This window comes from Mobula hypostoma, chromosome 11 (assembly GCF_963921235.1).
Source record: "Mobula hypostoma chromosome 11, sMobHyp1.1, whole genome shotgun sequence".
NCBI classification, from domain to species: domain Eukaryota; kingdom Metazoa; phylum Chordata; class Chondrichthyes; order Myliobatiformes; family Myliobatidae; genus Mobula; species Mobula hypostoma.
Genome location: NC_086107.1, coordinates 74,437,753 through 74,458,331, shown reverse-complemented (window position 1 = coordinate 74,458,331; position 20,579 = coordinate 74,437,753). Strand labels below are relative to the sequence as shown.

Here is a 20,579-nt window from a genome sequence, read left to right as displayed (position 1 = left end):
GGTTCCAATGAAATCCCCCTGTACTCCTCTGAGTTCCAGTGAGTACAACCCAAAGCTGCCAAACGCTCCTCATATGTTAACCCCTTCATTCCTGGCATCATCCTCATGAACCTCCTCTGGACTCTCTCCAATAGCAACACATTCTTTCTGAGATATGGGGCCCAGAACTGTTGACAATACTCCAAGTTCTGTCCAACTAGTGTCTTATAAAGGCTCAGTATTTATCTTGCTTTTATATTCTATTCCCCTTGAAATAAATGCTTCACTGCAGCAGGTCCTAGAAGGATTGTGAAATGAAATGCAGCAAAATACAGGGAAATCCTGGAGGAAAACCTGATGCAGTTTGCAAGCGAACTGTGACTTGGAAAAGATTTGTATTCTAGCAAGACAATGACCATTTAGCATAAAGCTAAAGCTACACAGGAATGATTTATTAACAAAGTTAATGTCTTGGACTGGCCAAGTCAGAGTCTAGAACCCAATCCAATTGAGAATTTGTGCCTGGACTTGAAAAGGGCTGTTCACTCATGATCTCTGTGCAATCTGATAGAGCCTGAGCAGTTTCATAAAGAAGAATGGGGGAAAAATTGCAGTGTCCAGATGTGCAAAGCTGATAGAGACCTATCCACCCAGACTCAAGGCTGTAATTGCTGCCAAAAGTGCAAGTACTAAATACTGACTTGAAGGGGATGAACAATGCAATCGATTATTTTGTTTTATATTTGTAATTAATTTAGATCACTTTGTAGTGACCTGGTTTCACTGAGTCTTTTTCTGTTGATCAGTATCAAAAAAGCCAAATTAAACCTCTGTGATTCAATGTTGTAAAACAATAAAACATGAAAACTTGCAAAGCGGGGTGAATACTTTTTAAACAGGCACTGTACATCCACACCCACCCACAGATCCCCGAGTGTACATGCATAGACAGCTCTCTGTGGATACACATTGGGCTGAATCTGAGACTGAGCCCCCAAAACATACCTACATTCGGAGAGTGAGATTTCCCTGACATTTTGGACAGGCGCGAACACACTACTGCACAACTAGATATCTCTGCACGCTCACTGAACTAGCCTCGCGAGTGCATGCACATAACCTGCTCTTCACACAGCCTGCCTCCCCTGTACGTGCACAGATGGTTCCCTATGAGTGTACACTGACACAGAGACAGCATCCTCTTCATACACCAGTGCACTAACACGCAAACAGCTCCTCATGCACAAATGTACGGATGGAACCATCTCCCAGAGCATTCATACAACATCGTTTTCTCTGCATGCATGCACACTGACCCAACTGTGCATATGCAGGCACACACAGGGCTACGTCCCTTTGCATACACAGGCACATGCATTCAACTCACCGCACCCAAATTATGATTCACAAACTACCCCCCCCGCCACATGTGGACACACACCCACACACACCTAACTCAATGTGCGCGTGTGCGCTGGTATATAAACTCAAGACTCAGTGGTCAATTTCCTGTAGGGAGAAGCGAGCGCAGTAAGGCAAGTCCAGAATGTGAGGGGGTCCACCAAGATGGGAATGGGGGAAAGGATATTCCTGTGTTGAGGGGAGGTACCGTGTAGACATGGTGGGGATGGTAAGAATGATGTTCCTGTGCAGTAAAAAGTTGTAATTTTATTCCTGATGCAGAACTATTGCCATATTTATGACATGGATAGATTCTTGGACTCCGCTGCCCCAGCCTATTGACAAAACAGCAATGCTGACGGGATTCACTACTGCCAAAATAGTAAACAGCCAACATCGGCTGAGGATAATCCTCTGATCCCAGTCGAGCTGAAAACACCCTGAAAGAAACAGAAGTTAGACTAATGTGCAGTGCCAAACTGCATTGAGACAAACGAAAGAACTCAAGGATGCAGCAGAGCTGACAAATATGATAAAATCTGATGCTTAACTCAACAATATCAGGAAGAATGAACCCAGGTCAGAGCACTCACCCCGCTCTCCACCACAACAGACACTGCCAGGCAACCTCAAGAGTATCTGATGTTTTCCAGTCCCTAATTTCCAGCTGTGCAGTAGACGGAAGTCTTTCAGTGAGAATGGTGGACCGCACACCAAGTACAGGAGGCTCCGATCACCTGGTTACCAGGAAGATGGTTATCGCTGCACCCCATCATCACAGTATGGAGCTCTGCACCCTGGGGCCTGCATCTGCTGGGAATCTCATCAAGAACCTCCCACATGCTGACGGAGCTGGAATGCAAAGTGCCCACGAGACACTGACAGCTAGATCTTAAAGTAAAAACATCCCGTTGTGTGGGTGCATATAGAAGAGCAGGTCATCAGAACTGAGCTCAACTTCATTTACAAAATACAAGTTTCACTCCTCTTCCTTCAGTCACCATCTGACCAACTTGCCATTTCCACCCGTACTCCAAAGGAGACTGGGACAGCCATCACCACACGACCCACAGAGAGCATAGATACAGGAAAACAAATAGGATGATTCAGGCAGCCAGCAGTGCTATGGAGGCAGGCTGACGATCAGAGAAGCACAAAGATTTTTTGACATGACTCACACAGGAGAAGCAGAGTTTCAGTGTGACGTTGCAGGGGGTTAGGGCAACGTTTCATTGTCACAACAGGACTGTGCCCGTACAGCAGTGGGGGGGGGGGGGGGAGAGAACAGGAGAGGCAAACAGATATCAAAATGGGTTCTCCATTACCTGCAATGCGCTGCCCTTTATACCTAGGTGTCCATCTACTGTGAGAGGGAATGTGTTCCAAATACTGATTTTACAGCGTTCCACAACAGAAGTATGACACCAAACTAGCTGTCTTGTCTATTATCAACTTGTCTTCAGTTTCTGTGTAGTCCGGGCAGCAGAAGGACGACAATCACACATTGCCCCTCTGGTACCTCCCAGGCGGGGACAAAGGCAATTGGTTACATTACCGTTAAAGATAACTTACAACAGCAGAAGGAAAATCCACACTCCCCACACTACTGCAGAGAGGCTCCTTCACCCAGCTCTGTCTCTCTTTCTCTCCCTGTCCTCGCTTTTAGTTGCCAAATGATTGTTATTAATAGGCTCCTATTCATTTTACTAGCATGACGTCTGTGACAAGTAGATATCACAATCACATTCCTCCGAGTCCCAGCTCCAATCCCGCCCTGTCACCCGATCTGGGCCTGTAATAGCCAGCAGCATGTGGGCAGGGCTGGGCAGGGCTGGGCTGGGCTGGGCTGGGCTGGGCTGGGCTGGGCTGGGCTGGGCAGAGGAGGAACAAGCCCTTGCAAGGGACTGACCAGCCAATGTCACTCATTTATTTTAAAGCTGTGATATTTCGTACAGACTCTGGGTCTCTGTAACTGAGCACACAAACAACACTGCATCCCAATGCCACCCCAAAATATTCTGCAGGAGGAGCAAGCTATCACCACCAAAAGCAGTGAAAGGTCGTGTTTTTTTTCCAAAATCAGTCCTGTCCCAGAATACCTGGCCATCTGATTGGGGAGGCACTGGGCCAGGGATGGCTGGGATATTTTCAACAAGGGCAGACACAGGCACAAGAGGTCATTCACATGAAAAGTGAGTCAACAGAAAAGCAGAAGTAGTTGCCTAATCTGTATCCTCCCTCTTTCCATCATCAGGCAAGAGGCCCAGGTACCTGAAGACCCAGCAGTTTCTTCCTGACTGATGTCAAGTTCTTGAATGACTTGAAGAACCTTCCATTACCTCAGTCTATTTTTACACTCTCTCTCTCTTAACCTTGCACTAGTGTTGTTTATTTTGGACTTGTGCACATTATGTACATGTAACTTGTGTTAATTTAGGTTTGTTAATTTATGTTTGTCCTCGTAACGGATTGTGCTGCTGAAGAAAGTTAATTTTCATGGTATTTACACCCTATGTACGCCTATGACAATAAGAAAACAAAATTGAACTTGCCACCTTCCGATATCCCTAACAATTTTTCTCACTCTCCAAGCAGTCTGGTGACTGAGGGCACAGCAGCGGGCGGGGTGGGGTCTGACTTCAAGGGTGCTGGGTGGCGAAAGGAAGATTTTGGGCCGCATACCCAGACTGTGGCTGTACAAGCTATTCTCAGCTCCCCAATCGAACAGCCAAGGGTGGGAGGTGTACCTAAAATAACTGCTCCAGAATCAACATGAAGCACAAGTCATGGGGTGGGCAAGTCCGAATGATGCTGGAAAATAGGAACATCACATTCGACATTAGCTGTGAGCTCAGCACAACAGACGCCAGCAATCCAAACCGCAATCCAAATAGAACAGAGATTGGGAGGAAATTTTAAAGAGCTATACAAAATTACGAGGGTATAGATAGGGTAAATGCAAACAGGCTTTTTCCACTGTGGTTGGGAGCGTTGACAACTGGAGGTCATGGGCTAAGGTGAAAGGTGAAAAGCTCAAGGGGAATATGGGGTAAAACTTTCACTCAGAGGGTTGTGAGAGTGTGGAATGAACTGCCAGCATAAGTAGTGCATGTGAGCTCAATTTCAACATTTGAGCGAAGTTTAGATAGGTACTTGGACGGTAGGGCAATGAAGGGTTGTGCAGGCTGACAGGCTGATGGGTATAGGCAGGTTAAATGGTTTCAGCATCGATGAGATGGGCTGAAGTGTGTGTCTGTGCTCTACTTTATGACTCTATGACCAAGGCAGCATGCCAGCTAAAGATTTTTCTGACCCAAATTTTCCACAAATTGACCATCACTCCTATCCTGTCATCAACCCAGAACCAACCCTCTCTCAATCTGCCATCACTCCAGAAATGAACTATCACTCCTAACTTGCCCCCACCTCTCCACAGCCCATCACTCCTGACTCACACTCCCCTCCTGACACATGGTCTGAGGGTGGATAAATCTCCTGGACCTGATGGAATGCACCCTCAGGTTCCGAAGGAAATGGCTGGAAAGATCGTGGAGGCTTTAATGATGATCTTTCCATAATCAATAGATTCTGGCATTGCACTAGATGAGTGGAAAATTGCAAATGTTACTCTGCTATTTAAGAAGGGTGGGAGGCAGCAGAAAGGAAACTATAGACCTGTTAGCTTGACATCAGTGGTTTGGGAAGTTGTTGGAATCAATTGTTAGGGATGAGATGACAGAATATCTGGAGACACATGACAAAATAGGCCAAAGCCAGCATGGTTCGCTGAAAGGAAAATCCTGCCTGACTAACCTACTGCAATGTTTTGAGGAAATTACAAGCACGGTGGACAAAGGAGATGCAGTAGATGTGGTGTACTTGGATTTTCAGAAGGCCTTTGACAAGGTGCCACACATGAGGCTGCTTAGCAAGATAAGAGCCCATAGAATTACAGAGGAGTTACGAGCATGGATGGAGAATTGGCTGGTCAGCAGAAAACAGAGAGTGGGAATAAAGGGATCCTATTCTGGCTGGCTGCCAGTTACCAGGGGAGTTCCACAGGGGTTGGTGTTGGGACCACCGCATTTTAGGATGTCAATGACTTGGACTATGGGATTAATGGATTTGTGTCTAAATTTGCTGATGATACAAAAATAAGTGGAGGAGCAGGTAGTGTTGAGGAAACAGAGAGCCTGCAGAGAGACTTAGATAGTTTAGGGGAATGGGCAAAGAAGTGGTAAATGAAATACAATGTTGGAAAATGTATGGTCACGCACTTTGGTGGAAGAAATAAACAGGCAAATTATTACTTAGGTGGGGAGAGAATTCAAAATGCAGAGATGCAAAGGGATTTGGGAGTCCTTGTGCAAGATACCCTAAAGGTTAACCTCCAGGTTGAGTCGGTGGTGAGGAAAGCGAATGGACTGTTGGCATTCATTTCTCGAGGTATAGAATATAAGAGCAGGGATGTGATGTTGAGGCTCTACAAGGCACTCGTGAGACCACACTTGGAGTATTGTGTGCAGTTTTGGGCTCCTTATTTTAGAAAGGACATACTGACATTGAAGAGGGTTCAGAGAAGATTCACGAGAATGATTCCAGGAATGAAAGGGTTACCGTATGAGGAACGCCTGGTAACTCTTGGGCTGTATTCCCTGGAGTTCAGGAGAACGAGGGGGATCGCACAGAAACATTCCGAACGTTAAAAGGCCTGAACAGCTTAGATATGGCAAAGTTATTTCCCATGGTAGGGGAATCTAGGAGAAGAGTGCACAAACTTAGGATTGAAGGATGTCCATTTAGAACAGAGATCCAGAGAAATTACTTTAGCGAGAGGGTGGTAAATCTGTGGAATTTGTTGCCACAAGCGGCTGTGGAGGCCAAGTCATTGGGTTCATTTAAGGCAGAAATAGATAGGTTCTTGATTAGCCAGGGCATCAAAGGGTATGGGGTAAAGGTGGGGAGTAGGGATGACTGGAAGAATTGGATCAGCCCATATAAGATATGATGGGCTGAATGGCCTCCTTCTGCTCTTATATCTTATCATTCCCAACTTGCCCTCCTCCTGACCTGTCCAACCTGTCACTCCCGGGTCCCTCTCCCCTCCTGACCTGTCATTCCCAACTTCCACCCCTATGACCTGTCCCCCAGCTGTTTCTCCTGACTCGCCCTACACTGCAAATCAATTATTTATGACTTACCCTACCCCTCCCGATCCATCACTGACTCACCCTCCCCTGATTGGTCCATCACTCCATAAGACATAGGAGCCATTCAGCCCATCGAGTCTGCTCTGCCATGGCTATCCTGGATCCCACTGAATCCCATACACCTGCCTTTTCACCACATCCTTTGATGCCCAGACTACTCAAGAAACAATCACCTTCCACCATAAATATACGCACGGAATTGGCCTCCATCACTGCAGTCTGTGGCAGCGCATTCCACAGATTCACTACTCTCTGGCTAAAAAAATTCCTCCTTACCTCTGTTCTAAAAGGTCACCCCTCAATCTTGAGGCTGTGCCCTCTAGTTCTGGATACCCCCACCATAGGAAACATCCTCTCCACATCCACCCTATTTAGTCCTTTCAATATACGGTATATTTCAATGAGATCCCCTTGCATTCTTCTAAATTCCAGTGAGTACAGGCCCAAAGCTGCCAAGTGCTCATGTTAACCCCTTCATTCCCAGAACCATCCTCATGAACCTCCTCTGGACTCTCTCCAATGACAACACATCCTTTCTGAGATATGGGGCCCAAAACTGTTGACAATATTCCACGTGCAGCTTGACTAGTGTCTTATAAAGCCTCAGCATTATCTTCTTGCTTTTATATTCTATTTCGCTTGAAATAAATGCCAACATTGCATTTGCCTTCTTTACCACAGACTCACCTTGTAAATTAGCCTTAGGGGAGTCTGCACCTCTGATGTTTGAATTTTCTCTCCATTTAGATAATAGTCTGCACTATTGTTCCAAAATGCATTATCATACATTTCCCAACACTGTATTCCATCTGCCATTTTTTTGCCCATTCTTCCAATTTGTCCAAGTTCTGCTGCAATCGCATTGCTTCCTCAATACTACATACCCCCCAACCTATCTTCATATCATTCACAAACTTTGCCACGAAGCCATCAATTCCTTTATCTAAAGCATTGACAAACAATGTGAAAAGAAGTGGTCCCAATACTGACCCCTGACGAACACCACTAGTCACCGGCAGCCAACCAGAAAAGGTTCCTTTTATTCCCACTCGCTGCCTCCTGCCTGTCAGCCATTCTGCTATCCATGCCAGTATCTTTCCTGTAATGGCATAGGATTTTATCTTGTTAAGCAGCATCATGTGCGGCACCTTATCAAACACCTTCTGAAAATCCAAGTAAATGACATCCACTGCCTCTCCTTTGTCCACCCTGCTTGTTACTTCCTCGAAGAACTCTAACAGATTTGTCAGGCAAGATTTCCCTTTACAAAAACCATGCTGACTTTGACTTCTTTCATCATTGGTCTCCAAATGCCCCGAAACCTCATCCTTAATAATAGACTCCAACTACTCCCCAACCACTGTGGTTAGGTTAACTGGCCAATAATTTCCTTTCTTTTGCCTTCCTTCCTTCTTAAAGAGTGGAGTGACATTTGCGATTTCCAGTCCTCCGGGAACAAACCAGAATCAACCAATTCTTGAAAGATCATGATCAATGCATCCGTTATCTCTTCAGCAACTTCTCTCAGCACTCTGGGATGTAGTCTATCTGGTCCAGGTGACTTATCCACCTTAAGACCTTTCAGTTTGCCTAGCACTTTTTGCTTTGTAACAGCAATAGCACTCACTCCTGCTCCCTGACACTCACAGACATCTGCCACACTGTTAGTGTCTTCCACAGTGAAGACTGACGCAAAATACCCATTAAGTTCATCTGCCATTTATTTACTGCTTCATTACTACCTCACCAGTATCATTTTCCAGTGGTCCAATACCAACTCTCACCTCCTTTTTACTCTTTATATAGTTGGTATCTTGCTTTATATTGTTGGCTAGTTTGCCCTTGTATTTTATCTTTTCCCTTCTTATAGCCTTTTAGTTGCCTTTTGTTGGATTTTGAAAGCTTCCCAATCTCCCAATTTTCCACTTACTTTTGCCACCTTATATGCCCTTTCCTTGGCTTTTATGCAGTGCTTAAATTCCCTAATTAGCCACGGTTGCCTACCCCGCCATTTGAGAACAATTTCTTCTGTGAGACATATCTAGCCTGCAGCTTGTGAACCATTCCCAGAATCTTCAGCCACCTCCGCTCTGTCGTTATCCCCACCAATATCCTCCTCCAATCCACCTGGGCAAGCTCCTCTCTCATGCCTCTGTAATTCCCTTTATTCCATTGTGATACTGATACATGTGACTTATACTTCTCCATGTCAAATTGCAGTACGAGTTCAATCATATTATGATCACTGATTCCTAAGGGTTCTTTTACCTTAAGCTTCCTAATAAGATCTGGGTTATTGTACAACACCCAATCTAAGATAGCCATTTCCCTAGTAGGCTCAAGCACAAGCTGTTCTAAGAAGCCATCTCGTAGGCATTCAACAAATTCCCTCTCTTGCGATCCGACACCAACCTGATTTTCCCAATCCCATTGCATATTGAAGTCCCCCATTACAATTGTGTCATTTACCCTTATTACATGTCTTTTCCAGCTCCCTTTGCAATCTCAACCCCACATCTTGGCTACTATTTGGAGGCCAATGTATGATTCCTATAATGGTTTCTTTACTCTTGCAATTCCTTAACTCCACCCACAAAGATTCAGCATTCTCTTGACCCTATGTCACCTCTTCTGAAGATGTGATTCCATCTCTTACCAACTGCGCCACACCACTGCCTATGCCTTTCTGCCTGTCCTTTCCATACAAAGTATATCCTTCGATGTTAAGCTCCCAACTATGGCCTTTTTTCAGCAATGACTCAGTGATGCCCACAACATCATACTGATTGCACTACAAGTTTATCCACCTTATTCCCAATGCTACGCATATTTAAATACAGCACCTTCAGTCCTCCATTCTTGCAAATCCACTCCCTTCACCACCAAACAAACATTTCTGAAGTTGGAAAGCCTAACCATATGACCCATCTCTTTAAACCCTGGACACTATCCAGCTCACACCCACTCTGCCACAACATGCTGAGGAAACCACACTCACCCTCCCACAATAAAGAACAAGTCTAATTGCTTCCTGGTGGGGAAAATCTGTTATACATCTCTTTACCCCAACCCCACCACAAACCCCCAAAATCCTAACACTTTGAGACCATCTGCTCCTGACATTCAAAGACAGTTTAACAGACCCTCCACCTCCTGCAAGTTATGGAGCATGGAAATGCTCCAACATCTCGAGGGTCTTCATTCCCCTACTACCTGGACCTGAATGAACAGGACCTCATTCAATGACAGGATGGTAGGCTCCCGCTTACCCTCTGTCACAGAACCCTGAGAACTGACGATCTGTGGAACATATCAGCATAAGAACTCACACCCATTCACAGAACTCAAGACATGCCAACAGTTCAGTTCAACAGGACAGAAGGACGGAAGAATCCCACCATAGTAGGCCGACAGCAATGGAGATCAGTGTTAATAAAACTCTCAGCCAGAAGAACCAATAAGGAACACAGAAGGTCAACAGTGATATCACACCGGAGGAATATTGTATCATTTCTTAATGCATGCATTACTAAATGACAATAAAAAAGGACTGCGTGTTCTCATAATCTAATCTAATCTCCTGATGAGGACTGGCTCATGGACCTCTCTGGTAATCAGCTCCTTGGTCTTGCTGACATTGAGTGAGAGGTTGTTGTTATGACATCACTCAGCCGGACTTTTAATCTCCCAACAACAGAGGTGTCGTCAGCAAACTTAAATATGGCATTGGAGCTGTGCTTAGCCTCACAGTCACAACTATAAAGTGAATAGAGCAGGGGGTTAAGCACAAAGCCTTGTGGTGCATCTGTGCTGATGAAGAATTTGGAGATGTTGTTACCAATCTGAAATGACTGAGGTCTGTAAGTGAGGAAATTGAGGATCCAGTTGCACAAGGAGATATTGAGGCCTAGGTCTTTAGTGATTAGTTATGAGGGGTTGATAGTTTTGAATGCTGAGCTGTAGTCACTGTAGAGCATCCTGATGTGTGCATCATCACTGTCCAGATATTCCAGTGAAGGGCCAATGAAATGACATCTGCTGTTGACCTGTTGTGCAGGTAGGCAAATTGGAGCAGATCCAAGTCACTCCTCAGGCAGGTGTTTCATCAGCAAACTCTCAAAGCACTTCAGAGTGGATGCAAGTCCTGCTGAACAGATGCAAGATGAACCAATTCATATAGCTGCAAACAGTCAGAGGGACCAAGATGGCAAGATAAGAAGATGCTAAAAGCAAAAGACATGGTATCATACGGACACAAATCCTATTCAATCTCTCAATGAGATGTTTTGCATCTTAACTCCACAACCAGCTTTTGCCACATCGTTTTGAAATATTTTAATATGTTCATTCATTCCCTTTGATCATTGACTAACGTAATTTCCCAACTACGGGTATGAGGCTAACTGGCCAATAATGATCAGTATCCTCTCATCTTTCTAAAACAGTAGAGGGACACGTAGAATTGTCTAATCTGATGGACTGGTTTGTGACTCAGATTGTAGTCATATCTGTTTATAAACATGATTGAGCAGAGGGGTAGAAGATTCCCGTCTTGAGTTTGTACTGCCATTACTTGCTGAAACACTATAATTTTTTTGTTGCTAAGTTTCTTTGACCCTGCTCTGCCCCAATTCAATATTTTCCTTGAGATGCTTTCTTTTCCTCTACAGAAAACTTCAAGGGAATATAATCACTCAATATTTTGGACTACTAGGCACTTCCAATTTAAGAGGGCCGGGGGAAACGCTAGTGGAGTTGCTATTACTAAGAATAGGTGCTTAGTAATGGTGGTGGAGGTGGGGGGGGGGGGTGGTGGTCTAAATGATTATTAACCAGTTGCACTTGTATCTACTGTGATGAAATACTGAGAGGTTGGTGATGAAACACATCAACTCCTGCCTTGGATCCACTCCAATTTGCCTACCGGAGCAACAGCAGATGTCATTTCCTTGGCTCTTCACTCAACCCCAGAACAGCAAAGATATACACATCAGGATGCTCTTTATCAACTACAGCTCAGCATTCAATACCATCATCCCCTCAAAACTAATCAATAAGCTCCAAGACCTCGGCCTCAATACCTCCTTGTGCAATTAGATCCTAGATTTCCACATTTGCAGATCTCAGTCAGTTCGGATTGGCAATGTCTCCTCCACAGTCTCCATCAGCACAGGTATACCACAAGGCGGTGTGCTTAGTCCCCGCCCTACCTGCTTTATGACTGAGAGGTTAAGTACAGCTCCAATGCTTTACTTCAGTTTGCTGATGACATTACTTGTTGGTTGAATCACAGGTGGTGACGAATCAGCTGATAGGAGGCAGATTGGTGATCTGGCTGAGTGGAGTCACAACACTCAATGTCAGCAAGACCAAGGAGCTGATTATTGATTTCAGGAGGAGGAAACCAGGGGTCCATGAGCCAGTCCTCATTAGAGGATCAGAAGTGGAGAGGGTCAGCGACTTTAAATTCCTCAATGCTGTCATTTCAGAAGATCTATCATGGACCCAGCAAGCAAGTGTAATTATGAAAAAAGCACGGCAGTGCCTCTACTTTCTTAGACGTTTGTGAAGATTCAACATGAGATCGAAAACTTTGACAGATTTCTATTGATGTGTGGTGGAGAGCACATTAACAGGTTGCATCATGGCCTGGTATAGAAACACCAATGTCCTTAAATGGAAAATCCTACAAAAAGTAGTGGATACAGCCCAGTCCATCACAGGTAAAGCCCTCCCCACTGTGAAGCTCGTCTACATGGAGCGCTGTTGCAAGAAAACAGCATCCGTCATGAAGGAGGCCCCAGCACACAGGGCATGCTCTCTTCTCCCTGCTGCCACCAGAGAGGTGGTACAGGAGCCTCAGCACTCACACCCAAGAGAAAATCTGCAAATGCTGGAAATCCGAGCAACACACACAAAATTAGTCCTGCCAAAGGGTTTCTGAGGGAAACTTGACTGTACTTTCCCCACCCCCGCCCCCATAGATGCTGCCTGACCTGCTGAGTTCCTCCAGCATTTTGTGTCCATTGCTCAGGACTCACACCACCAGGTTCAGGAACATTTATCACCTTTCAACCATCAGGTGCTTGAACCAGTGGGGATAACCTCACTCGCCTCATCACTGAACTGTTCCCACAACCTATGGCTCACTTTCAAAGACTCATCTCATGTTTTCAATATTTATTGCCTATTTGTTTAATTATTTTTTTTATTTTATATTTGCAGTTTGGTGTCTTTTGCACGGTGGCTGAGGTCATTCACGGATTCTATGATGTTTCTTGGATTTACTGTAAATGCCTGCTAGAAACAAATCAGGGTTGTACATGTACTTGGTTAATAAACTTACTTTAAATAGAATGATTGATCTGATTAACTGCCTGGGAGAACAAACTTTCAAAATGGTGTGAGATTTTTGTTTTATTAGCCCTATAGGTCTTTTGGAAAAGGCAGTTAGGTGGGTAGAGTGCACAATGATTTTTTTCCCTGCCCTTTTCTTTGTCCTGGACACATACAAGTTCTGCCTCCTTTTGGTTTCGGGTTTCAGCAGCTGCTCTGAAAAACCACATCAGAGCTTTAATGCACCTGCTTGTTTTCTCTTTCTCTACCTGCTCTCACTATGACATGAAGCAGATATTTTGAAATTTTAAAAAAAGGTGCTTCCTGAACATGGAGACCACCTGAGCAACCTTGTCTCACTCTATCAGAGATGTCACTTTCCCAGTTCTGATCAGGGGTCCAGGATATTAAACATTAACTCTGCAGGCCAGAGAGCCGAGCCTGTGCTGTTCTGATCCACCGATACTGCCTGATCCGATGAGCATTTCCAACACTTCCCATCTTTATTTCAGTTTTAATGTCTGCCACTTCTTAGATTTTAATCATTCAACATGTCACTTCCTCACTTCCATGTATGCCATTTGTACTTGTGGGAAACACGATCCACTTCCGAACCCATTTGTACTTGTGGGAAACACGATCCACTTCCGAACCCATTTGTACTTGTGGGAAACACGATCCACTTCCGAACCCATTTGTACTTGTGGGAAACACGATCCACTTCCGAACCCATTTGTACTTGTGGGAAATACAATTGACTCCACTTCTGAACCCATTTGTACTTGTGGAATGGACTGTGTTTTCTACTTCTGAACTCATTTCTCCAATCAGGTGGATTAAATTTGATTATTAATTTTACTTTGCTCCCATTTTGCTTATCTTAATGTGTTATCACCTTTTTCCATTTTTATCTGCATCGTTCATTTTCTCCGTTGGTACAAGTACATTCTGGCAAGTGAAAGGGAATGGGGGAGGGAAGCCAGAGTTGACACTGGACTGTTTAAAAATGATGCGACAGAGGTAGAATAACCTTGAATCCACAAGGAAAACTATTACACCCACGTCCTGACACTGCACCTTCCCCTCATTCCAACCAGACATCCCCTTGGGAGTGGCCCAAGTATTTTCACCCCAGGCCCAATCCCTACCTTGATACACCAGAACCACTTCCAACGGTACATTTCCCTCTTGTTCAAAGATTATTTGTTTCTCAGTTAATGAACCCTTTCTTTTCCTGGAATATTTCTGCAAGTGTTGCAAAGTGTATTCCTGCAGTAGTTTACTTTAATAAGAATCCAGAGATTATAATTACAAACTCTGAGCCATATTGTTGAATATTGTCTGTCATCTTCTGGCAGATTCCAAACAGGACATTCGATCTCCTCTGTCTAACACTGTTGGTCCCAACAGAGACACAAATGAGTCTTTCCATGCCCTGAAGCAAATTATAGTGCATTTCACCACTGAGCACAATCTCAGGCTGTGGCTTGAAGACTTTTTACAGGAGCACTTTTATCAGACTTCAGTATGGCGCAAAGCTCTTGAAAGCATCAGGGTTGTTATTAATGTCAAATAGGATCATCGCTAAAATTGTGGGTGAATCAAGTGGCAAGGCTGCTCAATCACAACTAAATGGTCAGTAAATTCTGTTACTACCGGGCTGTCTACTGTACTATATTATTTATCTGAAAGATGTACTGTAATTATCAATGTAAAATGCATTTTATTTCCTTCAATATTGTGGTCCAAGAATGCACTCGTTCATTGCTTGAAATGATGAGTTATCTCAGCTGTTGCATCTTCACTAATATTGACACAGGAAACCACTAGCGTGAACTGAGGTAGATTGTAAGTGGCATCCTCAGTGTCTCCACAGATTTCACCTCATGTTCTAACCTTAGCTTCCAACTCTGTTTTATAACATTCAACATACAATTAACTTACCTTCATGACTTTTGGATGGACTTCAGTATTAATACAAACTCCCAGAAGATCCTGAAGGATCTGACAGGAAATATTTGTATTCACTTCTGATACAGAGAGACAGTCTGGAGTGAGTTTGAGACACCACAAAGAGAAATTAATCATCTAATTTAAAAATTAATAATACTGGTACTGATATTCACAAACATATTGAGGTAAATTACCTCAAGACTGATTGAAATAATTCAAAACAAACTGAAAGCATTGAGCAAGCAGCTAGAGAAACAGAGTCTTCGTAATATGTCTATGAAGGTTCTCAGACATCCAGGTCATTGTGTATCATGCAGGAGTAAATCAAGGCAACTGGACTTGCTGTGTTGTCTAGAAGACGTTTCACCACTCATCTGAGAGGCTTCTTCAGTTATGACCCTTGGTGGGGAGCTTTCATTGGGGTGGACCAATTAACCAGTAGGTCTTTGGTCCTTGCAAGGACTCAGACAGAAACTCGTCCACCCAAAGGACCCTAAACCCAAACATAAACAGAGCAATATTGTATATACTACCCAGTGCAATGAAAACTGCACAGATCTGCATGTTGGCGAGACAAAACAACCACTTCACCCAAGGACAAGGGATGAGAACAATGTGCACATTTTGTTTAGGGTGGACAGGTGGCTTGAAAGAAGGGTTAAAGAAGCCATCTTTGTCAAACTGGAAAACGCATCCCTGAAGAGAGGGGGTGGGGTATGACACCACCCATCAGCTACTTACAATGCAGTCCTAACATCTCCAGCCCAGTGTCTCCACAACAGTTCACACCTCCATTCATGCAAAGACTAATGACTCCTCATTACCTCTACAACTCTTAACAACCTTCATGTGATTGCTATACCTTTAAACAACTCAGTTTATAATTCAGAAAGCTACCCACCAAGGGTCAGAACTGAAGAAGCCTCTTGGATGAGTGGTGAAACGTCTTCTACACAACACAACAAGTCCAGTTGCCTTGGTTTACTCCTGCTTGATAGAGTCTTTGTAAGTTGCAGAAGGGGAGGAGTTGGGGGTTGAGAATAGTGTGAGACTACAGAAATGCCAGCATCCTGTCTGAAGCAAACACCAGCCGTGCTGGGCTGCCACAGTAGCGTAGGGGTTAGTGTAGCACTAGTACAACTCAGTTCATTTCCGACGTCCTCTGTGAGCAGTTTGTACATTCTTTCCCGTGTGCATGTGGGTTTCCTCCGGGTACTATGGTTTCCTTTCATGGACCAAAGATGTACCGGTTAGTAGGTTAATTGGTCAGCATAAATTGTCCCATGATGAGGCCAGAGTTAAATTGGTGGGTTGCTGGCGAGTGGCTGGAAGAACCAGAAGTGTGTACTCCATACTACAAACGTTTGTATTTCTCTAAATAAATAAACAACGTGCATCTATGACGGGACGCATACCAAAGCTGTCAAAAGAACAGTTATTTTTAAAACAGGCAGCTGGAACAAAATGATTGAGAAACAATTAAAAGAAACTGACATGGGTATTGCCATATCTCTGGCTGGGCAGGGAGAGGTGATCATCTGAAAATAGAGTTGTAGCATACTTAGAGATTATGCGCTGTTCCACCAGCTTACATTGGGCAATGTGGAAAAGTTACGCTGGGAGTTAGATGGAGAATTAATGTGACAGGTGACTTTCTGAAATATGTACAGGAGAACCTTCATGACCGACAAGCTTTTACTTTATGCAGAACATAGCATCACTCAACCCGACCCTGGGGAATGAGGTCAAGTAATCAACAAAATACATTTGGCCACATTGAAAACTGGATTACAAAGTTAGTTTAATGGAAGGAAAGAACAATTTAAAGTAGAATTACTTAATTGAAGTGCTAACTTCAATGGCTTAAGAGGGACCTTTCCTGTGTAGAGAGGAGCCAACAGGCAGCCGGTATACAGAATATTGGGAAGTATTTAAAGAGATGTCCTAGGTACATGTGAAGGGAAAAAGGTATGCAACCACAGCCAAAATTCTCCAGGTGACAATGAAGATGATGAAACAAGTGGGTGGAGTCCAACTGAAGGAGTTTGTCAGTTCTTCCCGTGTATGCGTGGGTTTCCTCCAGGTGCTCCGGTTTCCTCCCACAGTCCAAAGACGTACCGGTTGGTAGGTTAATTGGTCATTGTAAATTGTCCTCTGATTAGGGTAGGGTTAAATTGGGGGATTGCTGAGTGAGATGGCTCAAAGGGTTGGAAGGACCTGATCTACACTGTATCTCAAACAAACAAAAGGGTTTCAAGTGAGAACCATTTGAATAAAGTAAAGAGGTCAGCACAGGGTAGTGCATCTGGTGGAAACACACATAATTCACAGCCACCGACATTCAGCTGGGGTTCACTTTGAGGGTGGATCAAAGGTTCATTTTACTGTCAAAGTACGCATGAACAATACAACTCTGAAACTTGTCTACTCCAGATAGCCATGAAATACAGAAAGACCATGGGTGTTGATGTCTTTTTTTCATCAACTCCACCCCCGAGCACAAAAAAAACCGAAACTCTCAGACCCCACAAACTCCCCCCTTGCCACAGCAAAAAAAATATAACAATCCCCAAACCCATCACTTGCAGAAAAAAAAAGCAACAATAATAGTCCCCAACCCCTTTTATTTACTTGTTTTATTTGCAAAACTCTACATTGGTGCCCCTGATGCTCTAGGACGATTCCAGAGTCAGCCAATGCAATCACTTTGAAACTGCCAGAGCTTTGGGAGCAAAACACTGTTGCCTGGTTCGTACAAGCCCAGGCCTAACTTGTGCTGTGTTAAATCACCGCTGGTGACACCAAGTTCTACTTTGTGGTAGCACCACTCAGAAACTCCATGGCTGTGAGAGTGGTGAGTCTACTAGAACACCTGCCTGAACACAATAAATACCGATCACTGAAAACTCACCTTTTACAGGCTTTTGGAGTATCGGAACAGTTGCTGTCCTTGCCCGGCCTTGGCGATGCTAAGCTGTCGGAGCTAACGGACCACATGATGTCTATCCTGGGAAATCACCATCCTGTTTTGTTTTTAAAGAACTCTTCATGCAGCAAATGTCTGATCAAGTTCACTGAGCCCTCAGTAATATACCTGTGAAGGACTATAGACACCTTGCTAAATGGCTGACAGTCTACACTCAGCCAGGCAGCGGTGCATCATTCCTCCTCCTTTCTCTACCTCAATAAACCGGGTCAGCAAGGCTCCCAGCGCAAGGGCACCAGCCGCTGTGAAACAGATGATGCTGGGCCTGTGTTTTTACCACCCTCTCTTTGGCATGAACGCTAGGAAGTGCCAATGCCTTACAGCTTTGACAGTGCCAGAGCATCAGAGGTCTGTGAACAGCGTGGGTTCCAACTGCCTGGGGTCATCTACTGTTCATTACAGACACCCTTTCAGGGTGATGCTTCCCATGTGACCTGGGTACTCAAGTGAGTGGCTACTGGCATCGCCTATTGGTGAGAAGACAAAGAATGATGAAACCTCACTGGAGGCTGACATCGGCAACAGGATCCAGACTTACGGGTCATGATGGGTGATGCTTTGCTTCAGTGGGTGATGTTACACGTGGGACTTCGTCCTGGCTGAAGTGGCTAAACCTCTGCTCAGTGCAGATTTCCTGTATGCCCCAGGACTGTTAATCGATCTGAAGAACTGCCGGCTTGTGAATGTCAAGGACTTTGAGTAGTTACCCTGCTCCCCCAGTAAGTTCCCCACAAGGACACTGTCAAGCGCCTACACCACCACATGTGAGTTTACTCGACTGCTGGGCGAATTCCCAAAACTCACCAAAACCACATTCTCCACTACAGTCACAAAACATGGGGTTGAGCACCATATTCCCACAACTGGCTCACCAGTCCATATTGGCGCGTGTAGACTGGGCCCAGAAAAGCTGGCAACTGCGAAGGATGAGTTTGCCAACATGGAAAGACTTGGCATTGTACGCCAGTCGAATAGCCCCTGGGCTTCACCCCTCCATATGGTCCCCAAGTTCAATGCTGGTTGCTACCCATGTAGCAATTAATGATGCCTTAACCAGGTCACACACCTCTAGAACTTTTCAGCATATTTAGCAGTAAAGTTGATTTTTTCCAAAGTTGATCTAGTAAGGGGCTTCCATCAGTTACCTGTGTGTTCGGAGCACATTCCCAAAATGGCTGTGATAACCCCATTTGGCCTCTTTCAAATTCCTGTACATGCTGTTTGGGTTGAAAAATGCAGCGCAGACTTTCCAATGACAGATGGACTCTGTCTTAAAAGATTCAGATTTTCTTTTTGTTTAGCTGAATGACATACTTGTTACTAGTGCATCCAATTCCAAACACGTATCTCATCTCCACACACTTTGAGCACTTAAGCTAACATGGTTTGATTATTAACCCTGCTAAATGCCAGTTTGGATTGCCAACCATTGACTTTCTACAGTTTTTAGGCATGGTGAATTTCTATCATCGCTTCATTCCATGAGCTGTGAACTTAAGCTCCCCCTGTATAGTGTGCTTAAAGGCATTACCCCAAATCACATGCGTGACTGGTCAGCAGACATGACCAGGGCATTTGATGATACCAAACGAGCTCTTTCCAACGTGACCCTCCTGGTGCACCATGGACAATCATTTTTGTTCCAGCTGCCCGTTTTAAAATTTACTGTTCTTTCCACAGCTTTGGTATGCGTCCCATCATAGATGCACTGTGTTTATTTAGAGATGCAGTGTGGAGTACACACTTCCGGCTTTTCCAGCCACTCGCCAGCAACCCACCAGTTTAACTCTGGCTTCAGACTACTGTGCATGAACAGCTGGTCAGAGGCGTGTGGCAGCCGCTCACCTTCTTCAGCCGGCAGCTCTGTCTCCCCGAAAGGAAGCACAGCGCGTTTGACCATGAGCTTCTCGGTCTCTATCTGGCTGTCCGACATTTTTGTTTTCTTCTAGAGGGTCGCCATTTCACAGCATGCATTGACCACAAACCCTTCGTGCATGTGATGGCCAAAACATCAGATCCTTGGTCTGCACAGCAGCAACACCACCTGACCTATATATCTGAGTTCACAATGGATAGACAACATAACAAGGGGAAAAACAATTTTGTGGCTGATTGCCTCTCACGGTCAGCCGTTGAGGCCACACACATAGCGATTGTCTATGCTGGCATGGCAGCTGACCAAGCTACTGACCCAGAGGTCCAGGCTTACCGAACAGCAGTCATGGGCCTGCGGTTGGCTGACATTAAGTTCAGGGAAGCTGGGGGTTTCTCTCCTGTGCCATGTCTCAACCATTCACCCTGGCCCCATCGTGCCCGCAAACTGGAGATGGACTGTCTTTAACTCCATTCATGGCCTCTCACATCTGGGCCAGAAGGCCTCACAGAAAGTGGTTGCACTAAAGTCTGTGTGGCTTGTCCTTAGGAAGGACCGTGTGTGATTGGACTGCAGCCTGTGTTGAGCGCCAGCAGGCGAAAATTAACCATCATGTTGGGGCTCCATTGGCCTAAGGGATGATTTGACCATGTCAATGTGGACCTGGTTGGTCCTCTTTCGCCCCTCCCACTGTTTCACGCACCGCCTTACCAAAGCAGACGGTACCACCAGGTGGCCAGAGGTTGTCCCCGTTGCATTTATGACGGCTGCAGATGTGGCTCGGGCATTCATGAGCACCTGGGTTGCTCAGTTTGGCACCCCATCTGATATTTCCTCTGGC

General features: G+C 44.9%; 1 protein-coding gene across 8 annotated transcripts in view; it reads right to left on the bottom strand.

Moving 5' to 3' along the window:
* The window catches only part of pacsin3 (protein kinase C and casein kinase substrate in neurons 3), a 122,254-nt gene that overhangs the window by 81,907 nt on the left and 19,768 nt on the right, over window positions 1-20,579 (bottom strand). For 2 of the 8 annotated variants that reach the window (XM_063062278.1, XM_063062277.1), the window contains exon 1: window positions 2,706-3,076. The exons of 2 other annotated variants lie outside the window; for them this stretch is intronic. The gene's annotated coding sequence lies outside the window, so the exon portion shown is untranslated. Of the gene's footprint in view, window positions 1-1,973; window positions 2,175-2,705; window positions 3,096-20,579 lie in introns of those variants that run through there. 4 more of the 8 variants (XM_063062273.1, XM_063062279.1, XM_063062271.1 and 1 more) reach the window with 4 other exon arrangements.